At 50.2% G+C, this 10,331-nt stretch overlaps 1 pseudogene; it reads right to left on the reverse strand.

The window, feature by feature from the left end:
- Positions 1-3,600: 3,600 nt before the first annotated feature.
- LOC116905817 lies at positions 3,601-4,306 on the reverse strand (annotated as a pseudogene).
- Between the last annotated feature and the right edge of the window lie 6,025 nt (positions 4,307-10,331).

Consider the following 10,331-nt stretch of genomic DNA (forward strand, 5'->3'; position numbering starts at 1 on the left):
AAAATGGGCACAGGAGCACTATCTCTCCTTCATAGGGTCATTACAATAATCAAATGGAAGCAAATTGCTTAGGAAAAGGTTTTTTACACAAATCCCCATTTGTGTGTGTGTGTGTGTGTGTGTGTGTGTGTGTGTGTGTGTGTGTGTGTGTGTATGTTGGTCCTTGTTTTTGTCCAGTTATTCCCAGGCCCAGGCTGGTGCACAGCTCTGGCATAGGGTGTGGTGTGGTGACCACTGTCAGCATATCCAAAGTCCCCTGTTGAGTTGGCAGAGGGCCTGCCCTGGTACTTCTTAGCCCCAAAGCCTAGAAGAGTTTCCTGAGAGAGGACAGGAGACTTGAGCCCCCAGCACTGGCTGAAAGCCCTACCCACACTACACGGCCCTCACCACTGCTGTCTGGCCCGTTCTACAGCAAGCACAGGCCTAAGGGCGTGGGATGTAGTGACATGGGTGCTTCTGGGGATTCCCTGCACTGACGAGCGTGTGGGCCTTTCGTTCATACCAACTTCCCAGGCTGATTCGTAGCTGACTTACAGCTCTAATGATTTCATCTGGTCAACAAACAATTTTGGAGACCCAGCTGTGTATCACACAGAGAAGCCGGTCTTAGTCAGGGTTCCCTTGCTTTGGCAAATGCACGAGGAAAACTTCAGGGAGGAAGGATTTGCCTGGGCTCATGGTCTCAAGAGATTTTAGCCCGTCGTGGTGGTGGTGGAGCTTGGCAGTGCAGAGACATTCACCTCTCGATGCCCAGGAAGCAGGAGGGGAGTGGGAAAGAGATGGCTCAATGAGCAGAGCATTTGCTGTGTAGCCCTGACACTGCGGTCTGATCCTTGGAACTCACATGAGCCTGGATGTAGCAGGTGCAGGGGGCTCTAATCCCAGTGGGCCCCTCTGGGAAGACAGCAGAGGGAGACGGGAGAGTCTCCCGGAAGTCCGTGCACCCGCTAGCCTGGCTTGCATAGCATGGAATGAGATACTTTCTCAAACCAGGGGGAAGGTGAGGGAAGACACCTGAGTCTCTCTGGCTATATGTTATAGCATTCATGTGTCTGTATGAATACACACACACACACACACGCACGCACGCACGCACGCACGCACGCACACACACACACTGTACACAAACTCCAAACACACTGTGCTGGTTAGCTTTTATTTTGTCTTGTCTTATGTCCACATGACACAAGCTGGAGTCATCACGGAAGAGGGAACCTCAATTGAGGAAATGACTCCGTCAGAGTGGTCTCTAGGCAAGTCTGTGAGGAATTTTCTTTTATTAATAATTTATGCATAGGGCCCAGCCCACTTGACCTGTGCCACCTCTAAGCAGGCCGTCCTGGGTTTCGCGTGACAAAGCTGAGGGAGCCAGGGAGAACAAACAGTAGGCACCGTTCCTCACGGTCTCTGCTTTAGCTCCTGCCTCCAGGTTCCTGCCCTGCCTCAGGTTCCTCCGGTGGCTTCCTTTAATGATGGGCTGTGATTGCAATGTTTAAGTTGGTTTTGGTCAGTCCAATGGCCTCCTGTTGGCTCCCTCCCCCCCCTCACCGACTTCCTCATGCACACGGGTCATAGCAACACCCTCTTCATCATCCCTGACACTCAGTCCTGTCCCACTTAGTGGGTGTCATGAGCCCCCAGCACAGATAGGGCTTCCTTGTCAGCCCTGAAAGGAAAGCAGCCACAACACAACCAAGCGAAACACCCACAAAGGCTGTGCCTCCATCCCTTTCCCAGAAGCCTCTGCGGTCTTTCACATTTGCAGGTCTTCTCTTCCAAGGGGTCTTCCTGGCCACCCAGCCACGGGCCACGAGCTCCGGCATCCTTAGGTCCCACTTGCTACAGCTGTGTGCAGGCTACAGGAAAGCTGGCTGGACACTTCCGCCCCTCAGACCAGTTTGATTCCCTCACCTCCCAGCACAGAGCTTCTGGCCAGAGAGCTTTTTCCTGTCAGAACTGTGGGTATCCTCTCATCTCACGCAAGGTTCAAAGCCGCTGCTCCCCACAACCCTCCTGCTTCCTGGGTACACCTCCCTCTCCCGCAAGCTGTTTGCACCCTGGGTGAGAGGAGCAGACAGACATTCAGCTTTTAACAACTTTCTTCTTTCTTGAGCTGTACTTTATGCTTCCCTGCCTGGATCCCAGTGTTAGTACCTCGCTGTCACCGCAGGGTAGTGCTGGGTGTGCTGTTGTTTTTCTTAAAAAGACTTATTTTTATTTGTGCATATGCAGGGTTTTGTGTGTGTGGGTGCACATGAGCGCAGGTATCCATGGAGGCCAGAAGAAAGTGTCAGATCCCCTGGAGTTGGAGTTACCCGAGGTTGTGAGCCACCCAGTGTGGGCGCTGAGAGTCGAACTCCTCTGTAGGAGCAGTGGGTGCTCTAACCGCTGAGCCATCCCGTCAGCCTTCTCTTTTGTCTTTTCCTTTTTTTTTTTTTAATTTTAATTTCTTTATTGTTTGCTTATTAAACATACATTCTCAAACTGACACTTTGCCATGAACAAATCGACAAAAATAAGGCAATACCATAAGATGGGCTTTACATACAATAGGAAGTCTGAATCCCTGTGCGACAAAAAAGGCCGGGAACAGAAAGCATTGTATTCTGAGCACACACAAACGTGTGTGTGTGGAGACAGCACACGCACAGAACGGCGTACTGAGGTCCCTGTATGACCACAATTCCTTAATCACCCTTCTGTGAAGACTGAATCTTAAGAAATAAGAAATCTGAACTGCAATTATTTTCACAATATCAATGTTAAACTCAGGAGAAGCAGCTGCATTGACTAAATGGTAAAGGTTTCAAAAGTAAAAGGCAACCTTAATTTTTAGTAGCCAGATAAAGAGGGTCCGGAAAAGGTAGGTTTTTTTCTCTCTTGGTATGAACAAAGGATGGTAAACAAAGGTCACTGAGAGTGTGGACACATATCAAACCATCTTGGGAACCGTGCTCCTAAGAAACCACCAGAAATACCAAGTAGACCCCACAACACACGTGCAAAGCTAACTCCACACACGTTACAGTTTTCAAACTCTGCTTCTAAGACACTTTTAGGACGCCTAATAAGTACAGCAGGCCATTCAGAAAAAACAGAAACAAAATATAATATGGTCTTTGCAATTCAAAAAATTTTTACCATGAGCAATATTCGAATATAAAATCGCACTAATTTTTTTCTAAATATGATTTCTTAAACAAGCCAAACCTTAAGGATGTGGTGTGTACAAACTAACAGTAGTGTATATTCCAAACATCCTTCCTGTAGTATACGACATAACTGTTCTCTGAGTGAAGGTTTATGTTAAAGTTTAAGGTGTAAACACTTTAGAAGCCGCTTAGCTAAATTACTGTTCAGTGAAAAGTAACATCATCTCATAACAGGCTCCTGAATTTTCAAACTCACATGTAAAATACATTTACATCTTAAATTTCTAGAAAAGGCACGTCTTATGTAGAAAAGCGGCAATTTTTTAAACCCACCAATTTACTGAAAAAGCCATCACTTTTTCTTAGAAACACTGATGCTTCTCAAGATGTTGGCAGCAAGGCATACACAGGATAGCACACATTTCACACAGTGCATTTCTCCCTTTAATTACATTCCAGAAGTGGGTGGGACGCCTCCTTGGCTGTGGGAAGCTGACGTGTTTAATGGACTATGTAAGCTGGTCTCCTTGTACACAAACCAAGCATTTCCTCCCCAAAGTATCATGTTCAGGAAGCCAAAGATCGAGGATACATTCAGGGATCTCCAACTAGTCACAGAGACAAAGTGACTGCCACTCCTGACTCACAAGGGTCAAGTTCAACAATTCTGTGTCCCGTGGCTATCTGAATATCTGTGAGAGCGTTAGCCCAGGCCCAGGCGCTCACCAACCACAAAAAGAGTAGCAACAAGAGTAACAAGAAAGTCAACTGTGGGTGGTGTGGGACAGTCCCGGGAGAGGTTCCTGTAACCAATACAGAGGAGGTGGGCAGCGGTGCGGTACAGGAACACGAAGACGGCAAACTTAACCTAGAACTGTGCGGAAGAGGAGTGACAGGCTTCTCCCATTCACTTCACACACACTGACATTCAGAGGTGAACGAAATGACGCCTGATTCAACCTGAATGGATAACCGAAGGTGGCTGTAACCGTCTTCTTGCCACCAACTTTAGAAGGACAATATACTTGAATTTCTGTTTTGCCCTTAAACCCACCACAGGTGGCAAAAGCAGAGATCGAAGCAAACCATTCGAGGATCTTGGTGAAGCCGAGGGTCTCCTTGAGAGGGTTGACGTTGATCTGGTGGGCGGACATCCTCTGAGGGAAAGGGGAAGGGGAAGTACTGGAGCACCTTGGTGGTGGGGGGGGGAGCGGAAGGCGGGCTATTTCTTTTTCTGAGACACGGTCTCATGTGGCCTGAGGCTGGCCCAGAAGTCAGTGTAGCTGAGGGGGATCTTGAACTTGACCTTCTGACATCTACCTTCAGGTCTTAAAGGCCGGCGTTACAGTTGCGTGCCAAGTCTCAAGAGCCAGTCCACAGGGAATAGTGACCCATTTGGGATCCAGGAAATAAGTGGCAGCTGTGGACACACTTCCGGAGAGCCGACACTTTGCAAAACGCAGCCAACACAGTCATGAACGTATGAGATAACTTTTGGAAATTATCATATTTATTTGTTGGGTGTATATGCATGCACATGGGTGTGCTGGTGCCATAGTTGGCGTGGAGCAGTCAGAGGACAACATTTAGGAGTTGGTTCTCCACGTGGGTCCTGGTATCGAACTCCGGTTGTCAGCATCCATCTCGCTGGTCCCATGGCATGACTTGAAAGACGCCTCCATGCCATCGTTGATTCAATGTATTTGAGATGGGTTTTCACGTGTGCCAAATTCTCTACGTAGCCAAGCATGACGCTGAACCTCTGACCTTCCTGCTTCTGCAGACTTGAGCCACCACACCTGGCTTTTTGTAGCGTTGGGGATCGAACCCAGGGCTTTGTGCATGCTACACAAGTACTCTACCAGCTGAGCCAGAGCCACGGCTGGCTGGGTGAGGGTAAGTGTGTGTTAGCAGCAGTCTCTCACACCAGCCTTGCAGCACTGAACAGGCGCTCCCTTTCCAAGCCTTTCCACGTGCCAGCACCACTGTGAACACAGAAGATATAGCAGCAGAGAAGGCGTCAGGTTGGACCTCAGGAGGCTGATGTCCTCAAGGAGACCGTGGGGGGGCTGTTTAAGAGAGTTTGGATAAGAGGGCCCAACCATCAACAGGGTCAGACCCAGGTCAGCGGCCATTGGATTTGTACCGGGTGTTTGTGCTGGAAAGTGTGTGTGGCAGACACACCTGACTGACTCCCAGGCTCTGGGGCACTATTTTTAGAAGTGTCAGCCGTCGGCCCCGCCTCCACACCTGCTCAGGCGGCCCAGCTGCTGGAGAGGCCCAGGAGCTTACCTGTGGCCACCGCAGCCGCCGCTGCCGGGCGGGGGGCGGGCTCATCCTTCAGATGGAGTAGCCTCGGGGCCTGGCTCACCGGGGTGGGCTGGACTAAGATTTTGCTGATCTGCCGATCAGATGGGGAAATCCCAGCTCACGTCTGCAGGTCTACCCCTACCTCTCAGGCCTCGGTGCCTTGAAGGAGGCCTGGCTGTGGAGTTCTCCAGGCCTCAGCAAGTGCGTCATGCCTGTGAACCCTTACGACATCCCTTGAGGCCGCCAGCTCGGAGACTTCCTGATCCAAATCCCCCCACTGTGTAGGGAGACTACATCTCCAGTCCTCCCAGTGAGGACAGTCCAAAGGAGCCTGCCCGGAGTCCCTAGACACTTGGGTCCTTGACCTTGGCTGGTGGGAACAGTTTCCAGAAGCCCTTCCCTGTGGAATACAGACACATAGAATCCAGACAGTGGGCCCTCCGTTGCAGTACACTTCCGACCCCAATAAACCCGTGCAAAAGTCACACAACTCAGCTATTATATTTATAAGCTGTATGCCTATATTGGGCAGATTCACCACTTCAGTTCTCTATTCCCCAGTTATGAGCTCTCTTGCTACATGCGGCTTCTCCAGGCCATATGGCTCTGCTCCATCTTCCTTTCACCTCCTCTTTCTCCTCCCTCCCTCCCCCCACTCTCTAAAACCTCCAGCCCCACCTTTCCCCTCCACTGCCCAATCACCAGCTCCAGCCTTTTATCTGACCAGTTAGAATGGGGAGAAGGTTCACGTGAGATCACCTGAGTGTCTGATCCACTTCTCCTTGGGACAGCCCCTCTTGAGGAAGCAGAATTAACATCAGAATACAAACAGCACCAGGGCAACCGCTTTGGTGGTGTGCTGGCTGGCTTTTACATCAACTGGACACAAGCTAGAGTCTCCAGAGAGATGGAGCCTTAAATGAGAAAACACCTCCATAAGATCTGGCTGAGGGAAGCCTATAGGGCGTTTCCTTAATTAGTCTCTGATGGAGAAGAGCCCAGCCTGTTGTGGTGGGACCATCCTTGGACTGGTGGGCCTGGGTTTTCTGTAAGAGCGCAGGCTGAGCAAGCCATGAGGCATAAATCAACATGCAGTTCATCTCCGTGGCCTCTGCATCAGCTCCTGCCTCCAGGTTCCTGCCCTGCTTCAGTTCCTGTCCTCAAGCCGAGAGAGAAGTGAACTTTCCTCCCCAAGCTGCTTTGGTTATGCTGTTTCATCACAGCAGTGATAACCCTGACTATGACAGGTTACTCCACCTCCTCCTCCAGGAAGCCCTCAGCCAGGCCGGGACACACTCTTGCTGTGTCTCAGGCTCTACTCAAGCCAGTTTCCCTCTTTGAAACTTGGGAAGGGAGGTGAGAGGCGCCAGGGTTGGTTGGTTGGTTAGTTGGTTAGTTAGGTCCAGCCGTTAGGGGTGGAGCCAAAAGTGTGTGTCTGCCTTCCATCTCAGCTACGTGCCTTTTCTTAATGCTCTTTATGAAAATGGAGACACTGCTCGGAGGAGCAATGATTATCCCGCTAGAACTAAGCACGGGTGGGATTCAGACTGCTCCCACCTGAGCCACTCTCCCATGCAGCTCAGTGGGACTGCGTAGATTTGGACTGTTTGACTTTGGGCTAAACCGTATGATAATGACTAGGATGAGGCGGGGCTCGGGGGAGGAGACTAATATGAGTGTGGGTGGGGACTAACGAGTGTGGGTGGGGACTAACATGTGTGGGTGGAGACTAACATGTGTGGGTGGAGACTAACATGAGTGTGGGTGGAGACTAACATGAGTGTGGGTGGAGACTAACGAGTGTGGGTGGGGACTAACATGAGTGTGGGTGGAGACTAACATGAGTGTGGGTGGAGATTAACGAGTGTGGGTGGAGACTAACATGAGTGTGGGTGGAGACTAACATGAGTGTGGGTGGAGACTAACGAGTATGGGTGGGGACTAACATGAGTGTGGGTGGAGACTAACATGAGTGTGGGTGTACATACATGAGCAGGTTCTGATACTCACCAAGTAGGTGATGGGACTCTCCTCTGGGCCGCAGAGTGGGGAGAGAAGGCACAGGTGCCTGGGATTCTCATGGCTCCCAGTCCTGAGCCCTCAGCGCTGTTCTGCTCCCTAATTGACCTCTTCCAATAATGATCTGTTTCCTTTTAAAATGAAACCAAACCAAACCAAAACAACAACAAAAAACAAACAAACAAAACAGGCAAGAGAGGAAGCCATCTGTTTTTCAGTTTCACAGTGTCTTTGGGGACACTTTGACCCTTTCCCTTCTATCTGTCTCTTCTTCCTTCAATCTACCCTAACTGGTATGATCACACGAAGGCCATCTTTCCCAGCATAGTCTCAGCACATCCTAGCATGCACCAGACTGCTTCCCCTGAAAAGGCCGGCTGCTCTGTGGCTGAAAGACACAGGGGTCAGGGGCCCGGTGTGGGCGTGGAACCCAGAGTTTCCTGCATGCTAGGCAAGCAATGATCAACTTCATCGCCACTCATTTCTCTTATGAGGAAACTGTGATGCAGCAATGTCCTAGGTAGGTTCACCCAAGGTCATACTGAAGCTCGGCACCCAGGTCTAGGAACAGGGGACTGGTCTGTTGGCCTAAAGCCATCTCAAAACCAGAATAGAAAGAGGCAAAGGCTGGGCCTTTAGGAACCAGAGAGAAAAGTGGGGAAGCACAGGGTGTTGGGTGGGGAGGTGCCCTGACCCCTTTCCCTCTAATGTGATTCTGCTTTCCATGAGCTTAAAAAAGGGAGAAGCCGTGTTTTGTAACCACGCCACATCCCCCATGTTAGGAGACATTATTCACATGACAGTGACAGTGTGGCACTGGGCCACCACAGTCTGTGCAGCTGAACATGGCAGGCTATTGAGTTATTTGTTGTCGAGTTGGAGGTTTCTGGGGAGCCGGTGTAACTAACCCTTTGGTCTGGGATTAACTGGTGACTCCGTCTGTCCGTCCGTCCATCTGTCCATCCATTTTTTTGTTTTGTTTTGTTTTTAACCATGATGCAGCAAGTACCTGGCTGACAGCTGGGGTATCCCAGGTTTGAAATATACTCTAGGGAGGAGCTTCAGTGGGGACAGGGATAATGCCAGCCTTCCTGGGTCAGAAACCCATCCATCCATCCATCCGCCTTTCCCTCTGCAGGGCCTTCTCAGGGCTCCAGGCTTCCTGGGAGAGCCTCCTGACTCCTTCCCACACACCCCCGTAGATCCTCCTTCAGAGTCTCTCCTTACAGATGGTTCCTGTCAATCATCCATCCGTCCGTCTGCCCATCCATCCATCCATCCTTCCCATCCTTTCTGCCACTTGTTTTAATTTCTTCTATTACATATGTATTTAATAATTTACCAACCAGATTGATAGCAAAAGAGAGATGTAGTTAGGATTTAAAAGTAGTGTGGAGTAGGGTGTGCTGGCATGGGCCTGAGGCACCAGGGTTTGGTAGATGTATGTAGGAGAGCTTGACTCTCCTGCATTAGTAGATGTGGGACTTAATGAGACCTGCCTCGAAACAATGTAGAAAGGAGGGAGGGAGGGATAGAGAGGGAAGGAGGGAAAGAGGAAGGAAAGGAGGGAGGGGCAGGGAAGAAGGGAGGGGGAGGGAGAATGGAAGAGAGGGTGGGAGGGAAAGAAATTCTACTCTTAGTCCAGCCTGTCACACTCTGGGCAAGTGCTCTCCCAGCTCTAGCCTCAGGGACCAATTCTTGGCCATCTTTTCTGGCTTAAAAGGTCCTTCTGGAATGGGGAGTTGAAGGAATGTATCCTTGGGGGATAGGGCAGAGGGGTCCAGTCCCAGCATCCTGTGCAGGCCTGCCTGGCCCTCCTGTCTTCAGGACTTCAGCCATGCTTCCAGGGCAGAATGGTGGTGTAGAAGGGACTAGGCTCAGAGCAAGAGCCTCCCTGGATCCGGGTAATTCCACCTGGGCATGAGCCCACTGCCAGCCCTGCTGGGGCCTCCCACTCCTGCTCTGTAGATTGGGAAACATGAGTCAAATGCCAGATTGAGTCAGTCAGAGCTGTTTCCTTTCCTTCCTTCCATCCTTCCTCCCCTTTCTTTCTTTCTTTCTTCCCTGAGACAGGGTTTCTCTGTAATGTCCTGGCTGTCCTGGAACTCACTCTGTAGACCAGGCTAGTCTTGAATTCAGTGATCCACCTGCTTCTGCCACCCGAGTGCTGGGATTAAAGGTGTGCCTGGTTGGGTGTTTTTATTTTCCATAGAAAGAGAATAATTAAAGAATTTCTGGGCTGGAGAGATGGCTCAGGGGTTAAGAGCACTGACTGCTCGTTCAGAGGTCCTGAGTTCAATTCCCAGCAACCACATGGTGGCTCACAACCATCTGTAATGGGATCTGATGCCCTCTTCTGGTGTCTGAAGACAGCTAGAGTGTACTCACATACATGAAATAAACAAAATTAATCTTTAAAAAATAAAAAGAACTTCTGGCAATCCCAGCACTCAGGGCACAGAAGCAAGAGAATCTTGCTATCCTGGGCTACAAATCAAGACTCCCTTATCTAAAAAGTAAGAACAGAAAAGGGCAGGTTCCGGATGCCCAGACACAATAGCTCACTTCTGAAACCTTAGCAGTTAGAAGACTGAGACAGGGAGGTCGTGGCAAGCTCCAGGCCAGCCTGTGCTACGGAGTGAATTATAGGCCAGCCTGGGGGACACAACGAGATCCAATTATGAAGTGAGATGGTTCTTGTCTCAAAACAAAACGGCAGCAACAAAGGGAACTGGAAAACAAATCTGAGTCTAACTTCAACACCAATGCTCTTAAGAACAAAGTCTGTGGTCAGGGAGGGAAGGGGAGGGAGAGAGAGAGAGAGAGAGAGAGAGAGAGAGAGAGAGAGAG

The sequence above is a fragment of the Rattus rattus genome, chromosome 7 (assembly GCF_011064425.1).
Source record: "Rattus rattus isolate New Zealand chromosome 7, Rrattus_CSIRO_v1, whole genome shotgun sequence".
Taxonomy (NCBI): domain Eukaryota; kingdom Metazoa; phylum Chordata; class Mammalia; order Rodentia; family Muridae; genus Rattus; species Rattus rattus.